Source organism: Pinus tabuliformis, chromosome 8 (assembly GCF_031772625.1).
Source record: "Pinus tabuliformis cultivar Carrire ecotype Pingquan chromosome 8, CPIR1, whole genome shotgun sequence".
NCBI lineage: Eukaryota > Viridiplantae > Streptophyta > Pinopsida > Pinales > Pinaceae > Pinus > Pinus tabuliformis.
In genome coordinates, this window is record NC_142294.1 from 591,829,915 (window position 1) to 591,847,332 (window position 17,418).

Sequence of the window (17,418 nt, forward strand, 5' to 3'; positions counted from 1 at the left end):
TTAAAGGGGGAGAGAAGAAGAATATTGCCATCAATAACAAAGGGGGAGATTGTTGAACTAGGTTGTCATTGATGTCAATATGGCAATATTCTGGATACTAGAGGATGACATGAAGCCAAGGGGATGCAGAGCAGATTCATGAAGAGACAGGAGCAAAGGCCATCAGGATAGCCGAGCCATATATATATATATATATATGCGGAAATAGACATATATGCAAGGAGGAGGTCTTTGAAAGACACTGCCAAGCCAAGAGGAGTAGATGGAGACGAGAGGAGCAGACAGAGCCACCAAGCCATCGGAGAGCCATGTCAAAGCAAGAGGAATGCTGCCTGTAAAACAGACATATCAGAACAAATGGAGCAAATGGACCGAGAGGAGCAGATGGAGCAAGAGGAGCCAAGAGGAGCAATATATATAGAGCCATCGGTATATGCCAAAGAGGAGGTGCACACAGAGCCATCGGAGGAGCTATCGGAGCCATACTTATAGACCATACATATATGCCAAAGAAGAGGAGCAATGGAGTAGACAGAGTTAGCGGAGCTACAGGAGCAAACAGAGCAAATGGAACAGAGCATATATATATGCCATATCGAAGGAGTGTTAGAGCAGAGGAGCCATATCAAAGACAATACTTCATATATATATAGTTGTGTTTAAAGCCAAACTTTCATCAAAGCGGGAGAATACATAGGAGCCGTTTGATCTGCCAGATCAACGGTCCAAAAGAAATCGCAGAGGAGTAGAGAATCCTTATCGCATCGGCGAAAGTCCCTTGGAGTCATCGGAACTATTCAAGGTGCAAGCAACGAAATCCAGAGCCGAAACTCTTATCAAGCAAAATAGAAATCATATCGGGTCCGCGGAGGACTTGTATCATTTCGGAGGTAGCGATCAGCGAAATCGCCGAAGGACCCGGAGCCGAAACTCTTATCAAGCAAAATAGAAAGCATATCGGGTCCGCGGAGGACTTGTATCATTTCGGAGGTAGCGATCAGCGAAATTGCCGAAGAACCCGAAGCCGAAATTAAGTTAGGAAGGAGTATAAGGAGGTGTCGGGTCCGCATTCCTTGTCGAAGAACGGAGCAACAGTGCAGTGGACGCGATATGCGACTTAGCGCTGACCGTCCGATCTGAAGGTATAATGGACGGCGGAGATCTAATCGTTAATCGGCATATCGGACCGATTGCGTCGGAAGGATCGGGGGAAGCGATATGTGACATCATCGATAATTGGAGCCGAAATATTATAAAACAGAGCCTAAAGGTGCGTCCGGTCCGCAGACCCTTTGTATTACAAAACTGTCGATGCGAACCTGCCGAAACGCCAGACCCGAAATCATTAAGAAGCAGAGTATAGAGGGTCGTCGGGTCCGTAGAACTATCGCATCGCAAGAGGCCGTGATAACCCCGACATCCCGGACCCGAAGTCATTTTAGGAAGGGATGTAATCGGCATATCGGGTCCGCAAGGGCGTCGGAGGTCGGAGTTAAGGGATTAATTGGGATCGCCGAAATCCGGACCCGCCGATAATTATAAAGGTGGGCGGATAAGATTTGAAATCCGCGAATGTTCATATTGAGCAGAATTACATGGGTTCCCGTGTATTAAAATATATGTGACCGCGGGGTTTTATAGTGTTGGCCATATATTTGTATATGTGCATTTCCATGGGGCTTTAAAGCTTAGCCTGATAGTTAACACGCGGTTGGGCGGTGGCTTCCGATGGGTGATTAAAAGCGCCGATAAAAAGGTGGCTCTGATTCTAAGTAAGTCCAAGGTTTATAGAAGGCACATAGCCTAAGGAAAGCTTTTGATAGACATAAAAGCGGTGATAAAAGGGTGGCTTCGATTCTTAAGTGTGGAGGCAAAAATACTGTAAGGAACAGTCTCGATAGCTTGAGAAACCAAATCATGGCGATTATGATTATGATAAGGACGTGGCTGTCCGTTAAAAAATGCCATCCCTGTGTATGCCCACAATCATTGGCAAAGCAGCGTTGTTACAGGTTTTTGAACTTGTGTTCTCTACGGATGACTCAATCCTTGCTCATTGATTCAACGTGTCCTGTGAAAACGAATGGACAAAGGAAGCTACAGTGACAAATAAGCCAAGAAGTGAGGAATCTGAAGCAGGTGAGAAGGAAGCCGAAGAGCCAGCAAGAAATAGGAAACGAATGGACAAAGACAGGTATGCATAAAACAGTAAACAAAGGACTGCATGTGTGGTGATGGTTGTTGCAAAGAAACCAGAATATGAGGTAGCAGAAGCAACAGAGGTGGTGGAGCATTGTTTGAATTTGCTAGTGAACACTGTTGCGGCTGTTGAACACTGTTGGAGCTGCTGTGGGGGTGAAGAACCAAAGTGTGAGGTAGTAAAAGCAGCAGAGGCTGTAGAGGCTGTAGAAGCAGCGGAGGTTATAGAGGCAGCAGCAGCAGAAAAGGCTATTGGAGACTATGCGTGGGCAGTGTGCAGAGCTGTGAAGACTCATCCATAAGAAGACATGGTTGTCATTGATACTGTAGTTTGGAGACTACAGTGAAGATGTAAATAGACAGAACTCAGCAGAGAAGAGTTCTAAGAGCAGAAGGATTGGAGTCCTTGGTGTTGGAGCCTTAAAAGTGAGAAGGATGGGAGTCCTTGAGGCTGGTGCCTCAGAAGTGAGATTGGGTTGGAGTCCTTGGGGTTAGTGCCTCAAAAGCAGGAAGGATTGAAGTCCTTGGGAGTTGGTGCTCTTAAGTCCAAGATTGGTGTCTTGGGAAAATAGAGTTGGTGCTCTGGAGGTTGGAGCCTCACCAAAGTCCAAGTTGGAGCTTGGCAACCGACTGTGACCATCTATATATTGTATTTATTTTACTACACAATTATATTAATAAAAGCATTTATTCTTGCTGTTCATATTGTGTTCTGAATATATATGTTTTAGCTGGTAAAACAATAGTGGGAAAAAGAAATACTGATTCACCCCCCTCTCAGTATTTCCAACATTGTAAACCCTAGAAAACATTTGAATTAGAAAACCATAGAAACAAAAACCCTAACTTATTGTTTCCATTGAAAGAAGTAGATCTAGCTCTTGCAGATGACAGAAATAACAACATGCTAATGTGAGGGAAAGATTGATGAAATAGACCAAGATTAAGAGGGATTTATCCTTCTTTAAAATATAAGTACCCTACATCTCCTTATTTACTGCTATTTCCATTATCTTTGTATTTTTTGTTAACTATATTTGCTATTTAGTAACTTCCTCATAAAGTTTGGAGGTCAATAATAAGAACTGTTTAAGCTTTGAAGAATTTCGTATAAGACGTAAATTAAGAAGGAGAAAGTAGTTTGAATTATGCATTGAAGAAGGCAATTAGATGAAAGCATGAAAGCAAGACTTAATAAAAGGCATGAAGTTCACTTACCCCAACTAGAAAAAGGGAGTTGTAAGATCTTGGAGGGATACAATACTACTTGAAGTTTGGCAAAGAAGTTGGTGATCAAAAGGACAGATGACATATTTATGGAAATACCCTTTAGCAATAAGTTGAAGAGTTATGTTATTGTTGATACATCATTGTACTAGATTCTAATTGGTTCCATGATATATTCGATTCAAGAACAAATCGATTGGGATGATGCTGATAGAGATACTACTGATGGTTGGGAGATGATATGATTTCTTGAAAGAGGTTGAAGCATAATTCCGTTGCAATGTGAAGGAAGAATATGTGAAGTCTTTTACTATCATCTATGAAGAAGTTTGTCTCCATAAGGTGTTTTATGAACTACTCGATGACATGTTGGATTCGACTATGATATTGATCAAAACTACATGACGATCGTCAGAGAACTAGGAAGGTCAAAGTGCTTTATGATTAGAGAGTATGATGTGTATAAGAGCCAAGAAGCTACAAAAAATCTCCACGAAAGAATAAGAGTTTGATGTATGGGAAGTATGAGTACTTCTGACACAATATTGAGCTTGTAGTTATCTCCTCCCTGGCTGATAGGGAGTGTGGATCTCCTCCCTAGTTAAGAGGGAGCGAGGGTGGACACTGTGTTCTCCATGTGTCATGTACTCTCACCAGGATTAATATTTGTAGGTGTAGTGCATGAACACTGGTAGGGAGAATGACAGATTGGATAAGCATCAGGGATGTACATGCTTGAGTCGTGTATTGTGGTTAATTAGGATTAGCATCCTAAGTTGGATACATGGACTTGGTAAAGAATGGTCTGGAGGACATACTTTTCCTTGGATTAGGAAATGGTCTTGAGAGGTCATATATTGGGAACACCCAAGTGGGGTATGTTCGTTGAGAGGCAATGGTGTCCAAATTTATGCCTCCTAGCATTGTGCTATGATCTAGTGGAGAGATAGAGTGTACCTGTTAAGGCATTGGAATTTTTGACAATGTTGGTTATGATGATGCTATAATCATTGATGCTTATCAATTTGGATCCTTTCTTATATGAATATTTCAAATTGAGATTATCCTTTTGAATCATTATGAATGTCTCCCTAGCTAAGAGGGAGTGTTGAAATTGTAACTAGTGCTGGTCTTCATAATGTAATAATCAATGTATTTATTTTATTCAATATTATTATTTTATTTTTGTTCAAAGCATGTACTTCGTGCTTATAGAGTCGAAAGAGTCAAAATTATTTATTATGAGTCAAAAAGAAAATGCATTTGAGTCAAGTCCCATTTGGACTTTTGTAAGAAAAAAAATGATTTTTATGTTGAGTCAAAGAGTCTACAAAATGTCAAGTTAGCCCTCCTTGGGACAAGTTTCCTGGGCCTCCAAGAGTCACCTTTTTTACCTACCAGATATCTATACATAAGAGGGAATTTTCGCCCTCTTTGATATCTTCCATTCACCCAACAAGAGAACATATGAAGCAAATGAAGAAGAGAAGAGAATTGAGTCAAAGGAGAGAGAAATTTGAAGTTAAAGACAAAGACAAATTTTCCAAGTTGACCAAAATTTTGAGCTTGAAGCAGCTCACACCTGTGACTATAATTTCTCTAACAAAGGTTGAATTTCTTAGGTTTCCACAAACCAAATTTCATCCCCCTAATTATAGGTCTATAATTTCAGAGAGTTAACCAGATTTGGGATAGTTTGGCAATCATTGACTTTCACATTGGAGGTGACTTGGAGGAGGGTTTTACTTGGTATTTTTTATGGAAGTTTCAGTCTTGGTCTTGGGTCTTTATATCTCATTTTGATCTAATAATATAAGAGAAATTTTGTTGGGTTTCCCCCTTGTGGGGTTTTTGCCCTGGCTTGAGCCTAGTTTTTGCGACTCTTGTCTCTTTGCTTATCTTTAAAGACTAAATATTTGTATATTTATCTGATAAAGAAAACTTAAGAAGTAATATGAAGAAATTAAACTTTCACAAGTCTTTATTAGGTAAGAGGAGTCAACCCTTATCTACCCGATGCTTGGTTTCTCCACATATATTACTTAACATTTTTTTAAATTAAATTTTATCATCCTCAAAAATAAACATATTGATTAAACATGTTTGAAAACTTGATTAAATGATTTAATGAATAATTATCTATTTATTTTCTTTTAATATTTTTTATTAAATCATATTATTTAAATTTAATTTTAAAACTTTTTTTAAAAATTTTATCAATATCTCAAAATTGAAAATTATAATTATTAAACCAAAGAAAATTAGTATTCCTCCCAAAATAAATGATAACATCTTCCATAAGATGATAAAAACAATTTTAATCAATTTTATTTGACAAAACTCTTATAATGTGATTTTCACTTAAAGTTTTCCCATTATTCATTTAATTTTATTTGAATAAATTGTAATATATATATATATATATATATATATATATAAAATGTAAATCACTAAACATTCTAAAATCAAATTTAATTAATTTTTAATATATTTTATTTCATTAAATATTTTATTAAATAATTAAATTATTTTTAAATGTCCATATTAAATATATAAAAAGTATTTTATTGAAATGTATTTAAAAAATAACATCAGATAATATTTAACGTATAATTAATAATAACTTATCGTATATTAAATTAGGGTGAAAAGGTAAAAATACTCTTACTTTAGAATGGATGAGGTTTAGTAAGGGGTTATAATTATTTTATAATAATTATCTAGATAATTATAACTTATAGTATATTAAATTAGGGTGAAAAGGTAAAAATACTCTTACTTTAGAATGGATGAGGTTTAGTAAGGGGTTATAATTATTTTATAATAATTATCTAGAGTTTATGTTCTAATGAAAAATTGAAGTTAAATTATATTGTTATAATTTTTGGAAAAACAATTTGGATAAGAATTTAGATTTTCTAGTAAGAATTTTTTTGTGTGAGAGTAAGATTTTCCACCTTGATTTTTAATTGGGAAATTTTTGAAAATTGAGATTTACTAAGATTTTCAAATGATAATTTGCTTCTTTAAAGAGATTCTGATATGGGAATTAGATTTTACTATAAAACCTAAAATATGTGTGTATATTTCATTTGTTTTGAAAGATATTTTCAACCAAGAGTTAAAATTATTTACTTACATTTACAATTAAAGTGAAACTATTCACTAATATTTTCATTGTTCAATTAAGAGTGATAATAAAAAATTTAAAATGCTAATTTAAAGTCTCCAATAAAAATTTAGTTTAATTCACTCATATTTTTTATACAAAATATTGTCAACCTAAAAAATAAACAAACTCTTTGTTAAGTAATATCTCACTTTTTTAGGAACCACAGTAACAATTTATACTAAAGTATTAAAAAACATGGGGCTTCAACAAAGATGAATTCATCTAAGTTTTAATTTTTTTTTTTATAATACTTTACCACTACATTCAACTTCTAATATAATATAATTTGTAACATATTACCTAGAGGCATTTAAGTAATCAAAATCATCCAGTCTCTAACCACTTTTATACCATGAAATATTTTAACGAAATACTTTATCATTATCTACTATATACCCTTGAATTAAAAACATTTTTAATTATATAAAATTTTATCAATAAAAATAATACAAATATTCCTAAAATATAAAATATATCTTGATTTGTTATTTTATTTTATTATTCATAGGTAATAAAAAATATTAAAATCCAAAAAATTATCAACTAAAAGTTCTTTGAAGCATTCTTGCACCAATATTCATATTCTTCTTGGAATATAATTACATTCTTAAGTACGATATGAAAATGTAATTGAATCATTAACAAATCTATGCGATATTGGAAAACATCACATCAACAAAGACATTTAGACATCTTGCATCTTATCCATAATAGAGAATGACTGGCTGGAGATTTATGACCACGAGTTAGCATTTGAGCTATCTGAACGTCGCTGCAACTTTACAACATTTGAGCTGTAAAGGACCACCCGAAATTGAAATTTTGTTCATATTAATTTAAATAAAAATCTAAAAAATATTAAAAATTAAGAAAACTCTACAAAATATTTAAATAATAAAAATAAATCATTTTCCCTCGAATTAAATCCATATAAAAAATAAAAAATAAATCTGTATAAATTTAATTTAATTTTCATATACATAATATAACATCAATACGTGGTAGTTCTAGAAAAGAGTGCACATACAGATTATAATAAATATGATTATGTAAATTTAAAAATCAATGTTATATATGTCATCACATTGAATTTAAATCTTTTAATTATAAATTAAAAAAAATAAACATAAATTAAATAGTCAATATAAAATTCAATAGTTTATATTTTTTATTATTTTCTAGAATATATATTTTTCATTTATTTTATCTAAAAAATTTATCCATTAAAATTTATTGAAATTATAAATATCAATTAAATTCTAAAATATGAAAACATAACAGATATATAATTGAATTCCAATACTAATAATTAAATGTATCCATATAAAATATAAAACGCATGCGCTTATTTCTGCCCGTAGATTTGAAATGCTGAGGATAAGGATTATTACCAGCCAGTAGTTTTGGAATGACGAGTATAGCAATTCTAAAGCGGGAAAAAGTGGAACAACTTACGTGGCACTGATTTCTGCCGCCGGTTTTTGGAAGGTTGAGGATAACAATTTTAGAGTATTGTTGGCATTTTCTTTCTGCCAATATCCAACCACACCACCAACCCTCCTGCTTCATGCATCCTCCACAAAATCAGACTTTATTTGAAGACTCTTACCATACAGAGAACTCAAAATTCCTTTACTATTATTGCGCACCTACCATTACGATGTCCAGTCAATCGGATCGCCATTTTCCAATTACTCGTCATCTCTAATCGCCTTATCCGATCCGTACACTTATTTTTAGAAGATCTGATCACACAGACAAAAGCAGATTCACAATCCTACCATAAATACTAACTACAAATTTTCTTTGATATTATTTGATATAACAATTTTGTGTAATAGTAGAGACAAAAGCAGATTCACAATCCTCCCATATACTAATAACAAAATAACTTTACAAACCTATAATATAATAACAACAAAATTCCTTTATTGTTGTCATCAATCGTTACTCTGATGGCCTCTGGCAGGAGATTGTTACTATGACCACATCTAGATTTGTCTCTTACACAAGCAACTTGATCATTTTGTATTAACTCTCACATCTTTGAGAATTTATTCTATAAATTTTTGAAAATCAATTTTGTGGATTAATTATTATTATTTAAAGAATATGGAACTAATTCTTCATTCAAAATAATGTTATTAGTTTAAAAATTTGGGTTTTGGTATAACATTAATCTAAACTTTTAGATAGAAAACCATCACCTTGGAAATATGAGCTTAATCACCTATGTCGTGAGTTTGGAAGTATGCCTTTTTTACATGAATTTGGTATTTGATAAAAATAAAGAGTTTAATTTGATTGAATTTTATTAAAAAAATTTAATCTATTTTAGAAAATAAAATTAATTAAATTATTAATAAATTGAATATATATATATATATATATATTCTAACCATATTTCACAAATATAATATATAATATTTGTTTTTAATATTCTAACTGCATACACTATTTTCACATTTTTTTGCATTCATCGGTAGTTACTTCCATGTACTATCATTAACTCTTCATGCCCTTTATCCAGAGCCATTGTAATTGGCCTCCACTCAGCCTTAACATATTAAGAAAAATTGCAATGTTACAAGTTGAAGTTGGTCACTGGCACAAATTCTAAAAAATGAGATTTCATTCCTTGTTTTGGATGTTTGTATTTTTTTTATCTTTATTCCTAAAATTATTGGTTCTGCTATTTTAGAAGTATGTCATGTCCTCAAAAAATAATAAAAATATTTTTTACCAAAATATTAGTTTGAATTTTAAACTATATAACTTTTTAATCTTATTAATAGACTAAGATTAATTATTAAAATATAACTATGTATTATTATATATAATTTGAATGGATAATAAATTATCTCATACATTTAATATTTCCTTTATCATATCCGTGAATTTTAATAGATCATAAAGTTACTTTTAACAACAATTTTTACCACATTAAAATTCTAAATTAAGTGAAATATGAACATCTTTACTTAAGATTTACTAAAGCTAATAGGATCTCTTAAATCAAAGGAGATAGGCTAATTCAACACAAAGAATCAAAAATCCTACTCCAAAATATTTTAATATTTCTTTTGATTAAATATTTGTAAAATGGATCTTTAAAGAGAACTATATCCTATGGATATATTAAAGTTTTTAAAGGAAAAAAGATTTCCACATCAAAGTGCTAATATTGAAAATATTAATTTGATGTAGTTTAGTTATAATTTTTGTTATCATGCCATAAAAAGCATTATTAAATCTAATATTAACATTATTAAATTTAATAACTTTTGATTAATACAATGTTAAATTTAATATGATACTTACTTTTTTATACTATAATATATATTAATATATCATGATATATATTAGCTCTAGTTATATATATGGAGGGAAGAAAAAGACATAAAGTGATAGAGGTGGAGAGATAGAGGGAGTGACAAGGGAGATATGGAGATAAAATGAAGAAGAAAGACATAGAGAGAGAAGAGTGGAGAGAGAGAGACAGAGGGAGTGACAAGGGAGAGATGGAGAGAGAGTCTGTATGTTTTGGGTGAGCTAGAGAGAGAAAGAAGGAGAGATGGAAGGATGGGGGAAGAGAAGGAGAGAGGGACGAATACAGTAACATGGTTGGAGGTTGAAGAGAAAGAGGGGGGAGAGAGACAGAGGAAGGTGAGAGAAAAAGGGAGAGAGAGGAAGGAAGAGAGAGGAAGGAAGAGAGAGAGAAGGAGAGAGGGAGGGAGAGAGAGATGGAGTTGGAGGGAAAGAGAGAGGGAGGAAAGAAAAAATACATAAAGAGAGAAAGGTGGAGAGAGGTAGAGGGAGTGATAAGGAAGATAAAGAGAGAGGGAGTGAGGACAGAAGGAGGGAAGAGAGATAGATGGGGGAGAGAGTGAGTGAAGGGGAAGAGAGAGGGAGACGAAGAGGGAGGGAGATATATATAGATGGAGAAAGAGTGTGTATGTTTTGGGGGTGATATAAAGAGACAAAGGAGAGGCACATGGAGATATAGATATAGATGCAAGGTGAAGAGAGGGAAGAAGATGGAGATAGAGAGAGGGATGGACAAATAGATAGGTATGGAGAGTGTGTGTGTATGTGTGTTTGTGGGGTTGAGATAGAGAGACAAAGAAGGAGACATGGAAGGAGATATAGATATAGATATAGATATAGGTGTAGGTGGGAGAGGGAAGAATATTTCTTATATTATATGCATTGATTTAAATGTAGATGATGATTTATAATCCTATTTGATTTCTTGCACTATATGCATTGTTTTCAATGTAGATGATGATTTCTAATCCTATTTGATTGTAGATGCATTGATGTTAGTGTAGATGTTGATTTCTAATTATATTTGATTGCTGGCATTGTAGATGCATTGATTTCAGTGTAGATGTTGATTTCTAATTATATTTTATTGTTGGCACTAGATGCATTGATTTCAGTTTAGATGTTGATTACTAATCCTATTTGATTTCTTTTTCTAGATGCATTGATTTCAACGTAGATGATGATTTCTAATCTTATTTGTTTTCTTGCGCTAGATGCATTGACTATAGTGTAGATGTTGATTTCAAATTATATTTGATTGCTTGCACTAGATGTATTGATTTAAGTGTAGATGTTCGTTTCTAATCTTATTTGATTGCTTGCATTATATGCATTGATTTCAATGTAGATGTTATTTTCTAATCCTATTTGATTGCTTGTATTATATGGACTAGATGTTGTTAATATTGAGAATGGAAATTACTAAAGGTATTTTTCAAAATTAGATGGATGGGGAGACAGGGAAGAAGATTTATTGCACTAGATGCATTGATTTCAGTGTAGATGATGATTTCTAATCCTATATGACTACTTGAACTAGATGCATTGATTTTAGTGTAGGTGTTGGTTTCTAATTTTATTTGATTGTTTTCCCTAGATGCATTGATTTTATTGTCTATGTGGACTTCTAATCCTATTTCATAACTTGCACTATATGCATGGATTTTAGTGTAGATGTGGATTAATAATTCTATTTGATTACTTGCACTAGATGCATTGATTTGAATGTCGATGTTGATTTCTAATCTCATCTGAGTGCTTACATTAGATGCATTAATTTCAGTATAGATATTGTTTTCTAATCCTTTTTGATTGTTTGTATTAGATGCATTAGATGTTGTTAATCTCGAGGATGTATATTATCAAAAAAAAATATTTTTCAAGATATATTTAGTAATACATAGAGGGACACTATAAATATATACTTAGATGTCAAAAGTTGTGATACCTAGAATTAAAATGAAAACGATGTGCAAAATCAATCTTTCTGCAAAGTGCGAATTAATCCTTGACAAGATCATCTACCTTCTTCATCACCAACGAATTACGAATAGACAATTACAGATATTCAAAATATGTTCAAAATTACATATAGGGTAATTGCATACAACAATCTATTCAAAATATTTATTAGAGGAAAATGTATATTTATAAACATAAAAATAAAAAATAAATAAATAAATAATAAAAAAAAAAAAAAAAAAATTAAATTAAATTAAAAAATCAAAAATTAAAAAATTAAAAAAATCAAAACTAAAAAAATAAATAAATAAATAAATCAAAAGTTTCTTGAATGAGATGTGATAATTGTTGGAGAAGCAAATAATGTAAAGATTTTATAAATTTGTCCATTCATTAAAATAAACAAAAAGACATTATTTCTTGACTTTGCAAAATATAATATATAGATAAAAAAAATCATCAGAATATTCTTGAAGGAAATAAATTACATCAAACATAAACAAAGAAACAAATTATTTCAAGAGTAATCTTGACATAGTAAATTATTAAATTTACTATTTAGGATATATTTTGTAATATTTGGAGGAACATTATTTATAATTAATTAGTTGTCAAAAGGTGTGATACCTAAAATTAAATGAAATAGATGTGTAATATCAATCCTCCTGCAAACTATTGACAAGATTGTCTCGCTTCTTCATCACTTCTTCATCACGAACTAATTACTAATAAACAATTACATACACATATAAAAATATAACACAACAACTATAACATTCACAAACATTACCATCCAAATGAAAACACATAAAGACGCAAACCACTCAAAGTATCAAAACACACATGTATGAACCATTCAAGGAAAGCAACACAAACCAAAATAAAGAAGATAATGATATGGTCATGCCAAGCAAATAAAACATAATGTGAATTTTAAATTTTATCTCAAACATATACAAATAATGATAATCTAAAAATGTGACATTGTTTCACTAAATCGGAACCAACTTAGATCCATCTAACACTAGATCTATCATACACCGAGAGGGATGAAATCCCCTGAGGTGCAAACCTTTCATCCCTCTTGGCGCATGATAGATCCGATATTAGATAGATCTAAACTTATGTAAATACATCCCTGGCTGAAATCCCACTAAATCGTATAGAGACTAGATACAGTTTCATACTGAAAATGATTTTATTACTTAATTGGTTGTTCTTGGATTATTCTTGTCATCCATCCATTCACTATAAAGGATAGAGTACACAAATCAAGGACAAACACTTCTTTAGATTCTAGATTAATGTCGATTGTGGAATTGTAGACATCGATTTAATTCCCAGCTTTATAAAGCGATCGACGATTTGTAAAACTTGTAACAATAAAAATTAACATACATATTCAATAAAATTTATGTATTTTTTATTGAATATTATAATATATAATTTTCTCATCTAAAACTTTGAAATGGAACAAAATATTAAAAATTAAATGTTAATTAATAGAATATTAAATGTTAGCTAATAGAATTAAATGTTAATTAATATTAAGTCGGTGAATTGTTACTAAACTAGACACAAACTAATAACTAAGTAGTAGTCTAACTAGACTGCTTTTTTCCCTAAAAATCATAGAAATTCGGGTAATATTTTGATAAAATCTAGGAGGGATTTTTATAAATCTAGGTTACAATAGTCAAACTTCAAGATTTTGAGTGCCCCAGAGGTTTTTGATGGTGTTGAATCTATTTCCACCATCAAATACATGATTAAAACACTGCTGCTACAAGATTTTTTGAAATTTTTTTGCCTGGATTCAACTACTTTTTTTTATTTTTTTTTGCCTAAATTCAGCTACTTTTGGCCATTTGGGCAATTCCTCCGCATCGATAGATGATGCCAATAACTAATAATCGTTAACGAGTTCATGAATAATTTTGTTATTAAAAAATTTATATCAAAAAGTAGCACTATTATCATAATTAGTTTATCAACCTAATGTGTATATGAAATTTTCCATATACCTCAATCTGCAACTTTATTATGTCCTTGTTACAATCATTCAAAAATATTCAGGAGAGGAAATTGATATTGATGGTAATGGAGATTACAACAAAATATTATTAAATTTAATTATTTTAATAATTATTAGCATAGTCACACACAATAAATGTACTTGATATATGTTGCTTTGCTACAATTATTTAAAAGTATTTTAGAATGATATTAATGACAATGGCTTTTATGACAACATAATATTAAATTAAATTAAATTATTTTAATTACTAGCACAACTACATTAATAAATATGGTTGATATACATCTATTTCTTATAATTATTGAAGATTATTTTAAAGATGAAACTAATGGAAATGACCCTTCCAAAAATACATTATTAAATAAAATTATTTTAATTAATAGCATAACCACATTAGTAAATGTGGTTGATATGTACATTGATTGGTGTCATTTTCATACGTCGATTTTTCAATTTTCATATGTAATTGTGTTAAATTTTCATATGTTGTGTTAGTTGACGACTAGTATAGCATCGCAGCTGATCATGTAGCGTCAATAAACATATGATGTTGTTTTCATCGGAAAGCTAAATACCACAATATAAGGATCATGTAGTGTATATAAACATATGATGTTGTCTTCATCGAAAAGCTAAATACCACAATGTAAGTTTCCTTGGAGTTCTAAAAGAAATTTGTGGCATTGACACTAATTCATCTAACTTAATTGGTTGAATTCTAGTCCATAGTGACTAACACTCCTAAAAATGAATCAACTTATTAAAAAAAAACTCAATTGGTTGAATTCTAATCCCATAGTAGCTAGCACTCTTAAAAATTAATTAACCAAAAAAAATTAATTATCTTTAAAATTTAATAAAATAAATTACTAAGTTGCAACCTAAGTTAAAAATAAATAAAAATAAAAATAAGTTGCAACATAAATAAAAATAAGTTGCGACATAAGTTAAATATTAACTAGCCAAAAGATAACAACGTATTTACTAAACGTAAGTTCAAAACGTATGAAAGATTTAATAAAATAAATTACTTAAAAATAAGTTGCTAACATAAGTTAAATATTAACTAACCAAAAGATAACAATATTAACCGGGCAAAAGATAACAATGTATTTACTAAACGTAAGTTCAAAACGTATGAGCATTAAAGGAGAAGAGATGAGCATATAACTATTCGTGCACTGATCAAGCGACCAAGCATTCCAAAACTGGAGGAGTACCCGAGTCAGCTAATATTTTCTAGCATTGCACTCATCCTTTGAAGCCTCTTGGCGTGTTGAACTGGCTGTCCATAATATCCTATGTAAATGCTTTGCAAATATGGTGTAATTCTTACTTACATCTGTCTAGAATCCTAAGATTTTCTTCAATATCTTCTAGCAACACTGCGGACAAATAAACATCGTTTTTTTAAGCAATATGCACTCCATTAAATCTTTTCTCGTTTGTTTGATGATATTTTAGTATACTTAACATTATCTCCTTTTAAAATAACAGATAATTGGAAGCCTCTTAAAATAACTACCTTGCTTTATGTTGAGGTTATTATTTTTATAAAAGGAAAACTAACTCTACTATTCTTATTTGATTAAAGATTTTGCATATATATATTCTTGGATCTTAATCTTTTGGTAATGACACACAACGCACTGTGGGTGTGTGATATCTCCCGTAAATGTGAATATTCTTTTATTTACTGCATATTAAAACAAATTGGAACTCTGATTTAAAAGTTTTGGTTAATGAATAGAATTTCTGTTTTGAAATTATTAAAAGAAATGCGGTGCTGGAATTTTGACAAGAAAGTGATTTAATATAATTCATGAGAAACCACCTGTCAAAGGGTGATGGGTGTAGTTCTTAAGAGATAGTTAGGTTGGGTAGTTACCAACCCTAACTACTCCTAAGAAAGGTTTTATCCCAAAAAGATCAAGAGGATGGGAGATCTGAGATCAGGGAGGAAGAAAAACATAGGAAGGAAAGAAAAGCACTGTGCTGTAAAGACAGGCAGGAACTGGAGAAACTGGAAATCACTCTGTCACCTTTGAATACGGCATAGAATTACCCATTACTGAGAGGAATTAACCATAAAGGGAAAAGTATACAGTTTCAGATTTTGAATATAGCAAGCAAATGCCTAAGACTTGATAATTCCCCTTTAGATAACAAGTAAAATTTTACCAACTAGGGAGTTGGTAACAGAGGTGAAAACTACAAGAAACACTAATGGAATCTTTCTTAAAAAAAAGATCATCAGAAAGCTTACAGCCATTTACAAGCATTAAAAATATATGAATGGCTCTGTAAACACGTATCTCTTAAAACAAAAGAGAAAGAAAAGCAAAACTCGACGATACCCTAAATCAAAGACTAATCACTATTTTAGGAAATCGCAACACTGTTTTTCTTGAAGATTACTCATACATCTACAAATAATGCATAAGAGCTCTTGATATAGCCATTCAATGATTTCATAGCATAAACCATTGAAACATTTCTGAATACAGTAGGAAATTTTCCATAAAAATGCATAATTAGAAATCTTGCTTAAGGTTTTAGCAGTTATCAAAAATTTACAGCGAGAAATTGCACGAGATTTCCTCGCCTTCACTAAAGAAGTAAAACAGTAGCAATGATAGCCATAGTTTCCTTTTAGCCAGACATATAAGCAGAAGGCCAGCATAACCAAACCTCAACCATCGAATTCTAGAGATGGTTGATCAAACACTGAAAACCCTAGAACTTAGACTTATTTGTAAACAACTAAGACTGAATGACCTTCCAATGCCATTCCTAGCAAAATAACATGATTGATAGACTCATAATCTCATCAAAGAGGGTTTAACATTAAATTAATGAAAAATCGAGTTCGGCCTTTCCAAGAAAAATTGGCATAACCAAACAAGTATAAGTCGAGACCAAGACTAGTGTCGAAGTCAAAGCCTCAAAAACCTGGAGCGGTGTTCACTGTGTCTCATACTCGGTTAAAGCCAAAGGATAGTCTTGGAGAAGCGATAGCCGGGAGAAAACCACCAGTATCAAAGCCCACGAATCCTGGCAGAAATAAAAAGAAAGCACAAGTTAGGACTTCATACAAACAAAAAAACCAAAAATAACTCATGAATCAAACAAAAACTATTGTCTCTTACTTGGGCAGTTGTTAGGCACCTCCGGCTTGTCGGGGAACTTCCCCGGCACACCCTGTTCAACTTCGACCATGGTAGTATCTGTTGGTAAACAACAAATAGTGAGAACAGCAAGGCTTCACCAGCATAGTCAAACCCTCGGAGATTCAACGGAGGAGAAAGAGATGAAGTTATTCACTAAAAACCCTCTGTCAGAATATGGAGCCAAAACTCTCACTAAGAAACCCTCTGCCAGAAGATGGAGCCGAAATCCTCCATAGCAAAATGACAATAGGAAAACCCCATTCCGCGCCTGACAACAGCTTAAGGTCCCTCAACTCTGCTTCCACCATTAGATGACCAGTTGC